Genomic DNA, 3,662 nt, shown 5'->3' with positions numbered 1-3,662 from the left:
TTAGCCTTAGTTGCAAATTCAAATATACGACGCACGAGCGTGATATATTTATATATTATTACATCTTCGGAAAGCTTATGAAAAGAGCTTTAAGTTAAAAAAAATCATCAAGATTCGTTGAAAAACAACGGAGTTACAGACTGTCAAATATATTATTTTCAAGCGAATTTCGCTTATTTAACGGCAGGACTATGAATATTATCGTCATTTTCTTCGGACTCGCTGTCGTTCGCTTCCCCCACTCTTCCGCCGTGCTACGGCCCGCCGAAAATCAAGCGACCCACTGACTTTTGACAATATTTCTTATGCACTTAATATACTTCCACAAATAAAATATTTTTACCTGGGAAAGTACTCGGGTTGCCGGTTATGACAGTATATAATAACTTTGACAGTCTGCAACTCCGTTTTCTTTTTTAACTTAAAGTTCTTTCCATAAGCTTTCCGAGTATGTAATAATATAAATATAACTATATCACGTGCGCCGTGTATTTTATTTTGCAATTAAGACCAAAAAATAAAAAAAATTCCAGGTTGAAAATTTGAAATTAAAAAAAATATAGATTTCAATGCATTATTATGAAATCTACCATGAAAAAAATCAGTGCGATTGTGGAAGATCCTCCTGTATGCATTTGTTTTGTGTCGGTTTATTTACGCCTTTTTGCATCTCCATAAATCAATATTACCCGACAGATCGACAAAGTTTGATAATTTACTGAAATTATTAGCCGGGTGCCTTATTATGAATTACTAAAATGGTTTGATATACTGTGATTAGTAATTTATGTTCCAAATTTCGGAGTGGCATGTTTTCTCATCCGTACGCTGGGAACATTTCAGTTATTTACTACATCTCGCAGAAATGTGAAGCTGGCGGAGGACTTGAAGACGCGGATCGATTTGAAGTTATTCCATATAGAATCTGAGCTTAACTTACATTGTTTTGTGCTCCTTGTGTTCTGAAGGGCATTTTTTGTGCCGTATATTTTCGCAGTACGGCGCAACTTGGCTCTGCTATATTTAAAGCAATGCGTCTGCTTCATTTCTTATGCCGTGGAAAAAAATTCTTTCAAAATTACATGAAGGCGTTTCTTAATCATACTTTGATATTTAATATAAAAAAATATGCTCTAGCTTCTTTACAGATATGTATTACCTTTAACTTAAATTAACTTAAGTCAGTGGCGGCTCGTCGTATGAAGCAACCGAGGCCGGGCCTCACTATAAAATTTGGCTTTCACATCGTATACTTTAATACCTACTATTCTACTATTAGGTAACTCCCCACCATAGTGAGGTCACAATTTTCTGGCTTATAACCAAGTTACACTTATAAATATGCTATGGTTCCCCCTCCACGCGAGACGGTTAAAATAACGTGTTTACGCGGGAAACCTTAGACCCATTTCGTTCGGCTTACAGTGTCAGTTTCGCAGTAAATGTGTTACATGTGGATGTGAGTGACAAAGGCTTTAAGGACAATGGTAAGGCAGGTATTAATTTAAAGTAAATAAAAAACAACTTCTTTACAAGAAAACGAGGTAAGACTAAATTTAACATAATTATAATAGATATTATATTACCGATACACATAGGTAATAATGAATCCCGCTCACGATATTGTTTTATACAGGATGATTCAGAACTTATCAAAAAAAAAAATTCTGGATGTATAGGGGACCTTTACAAATACAATTTTGTAAAGAAAAAATGAAAAAGGGCAGTTCGAAATTGATTTAAAAACACACTTCTACACGACACTGAAAACTGGTCCACTGTAAAACCTGACCTCGCACAATGCGACCGGCATGGCGGTGTGATAAAAACGGACAAAAACTTTCGCAAGGAAAGAAATAAATAGAATTTTATAGCACTTATCTTATATCGGCAAATTCAAATGCTTTTGACTTTATTAATTATTAATAAAATTAATTTGTGTTTTTAAATAATAAAATCATTTGACATACCCGATGTTATAACAACAATTGTTCAAAATTTTATCCACTAACGTGTAAACACATTTGGGTCTGTCTTACTCACTTTCTACGAACTAACACAAATGATGTCTTGCTTCACCACAACACAAATGCTTCACCATAACACAAATGTTGTCTTGCTTCACCATAAATTAAAACGATATCCAACAACTCCGAGTTGCTATACACGCAAACCATTTTTGACACTAACTACTAAAAAACTGTTGTAAACACCACAGATAACAGGTAAAAACTACCGCAACAACGGATTTCAGTATTAGGAGTCACATGGCTCTACACGGGTATTGCAAATGACGCTAGAGACTACAGTTGTCCAGCTATGTAGTGGTTGAATGTACTATAACTTCAATAATTTTTTTTTGGAAACTATAAGGATTTTACAAAAAATTTTATTACGTTATTAACTCCATTTCTCATGCCGCATCTGTGAATCACCCTGTATATGTGAAACGCGTTTTTCAAGACGTAATGAAGTAGGAAAGCAAACAAATTTTGAAATGTCGGCCAACGCCAAAAATAACGGAAATTTTTAAGAAAAGAGAAGGCCGGGAAAATTCGCGAAAATTTCAGTCTTCTTGGTATGATATAATAATTATTATTAATGGTTATGCGGAACGAAGAAAAGTTTAAAAATATTTTTAATTATGAGAAAAATATTACTGCACTACCAAGTAAACGGGTCAAAAATTGCGCAACAAATTAAAAATATTTTCGAGCGATAAATGCTATACTATGAAATTATAGATTGCATTTCCCTTCATTGAAGTACTCGTTTTGGGAATTTATATGAGTTAAATGTTCTGGCCTTTGTATATTCCTCAAAGTTTCCCGAATATGCAAACAAATGTTCGGTAAATCGTTTGAATGTTTAGTACAAATGTATCCAAACGTTTTTGAATTTTGATAGATTGAAAAATGAACTTAATATTTTGTACAGAGACGAACAATTTCGTAATTTAGATGTCCAAAAAAACCGTAGAAATATTATACAAGGAATTTAAAATGGTATTTTTGGAAACACACAAATTGCAAAGTCTTAGTTCCGCTTTTTATTAGAAACAACGAATTTACATTAAATTTGCAAAAAAATAAGTGGCTCATTACAGCAAAAAACATTTACCTTAATAGAATGAACATTTTAAAAAAAATATCGGTTTTATTAGCAGTACCTTTTACTTACATTTTATGTAATATGGACCATATTTGTATACAGGGTATTTGACTGCCTTAATTTTAACAGACGATAGAATACATTAAAATAAACAAAAAAACCCTATATGACATGTGTCCTAAACTCAACCATTTCCGAGAAAAACAAAATATCGATTAATTAAGGAATATTGACATAGCTGCGTGCATAGAATACCATAAAATACTATGTTTATCACTTTTTTGAACTTATTTATGCTTAATTCTAAAAAATAATAAATTGTAATCAATCGATAAAATTCATATCGAGCAATGTGACAACGGCGCGGCGGTTTATTAACACGAGGTACTAAGGTGTCCATCAACCACCAATACGCAATTCAGTTGGTATCTGGATTCGACCTTGTCGGAGTGTTTTTTGCGTACCACTATTTCCTTTTCTTGAGGTGTTTTCCAGCTAGTGCGCGAAAATTGGATTCGAAGATGTCGTGCGTGCATAGAAAATGATGGTGA

This window comes from Anoplophora glabripennis, unplaced genomic scaffold (assembly GCF_000390285.2).
Source record: "Anoplophora glabripennis isolate ALB-LARVAE unplaced genomic scaffold, Agla_2.0 scaffold597, whole genome shotgun sequence".
Lineage (NCBI taxonomy): Eukaryota > Metazoa > Arthropoda > Insecta > Coleoptera > Cerambycidae > Anoplophora > Anoplophora glabripennis.
This window is presented reverse-complemented; position numbering follows the sequence as displayed.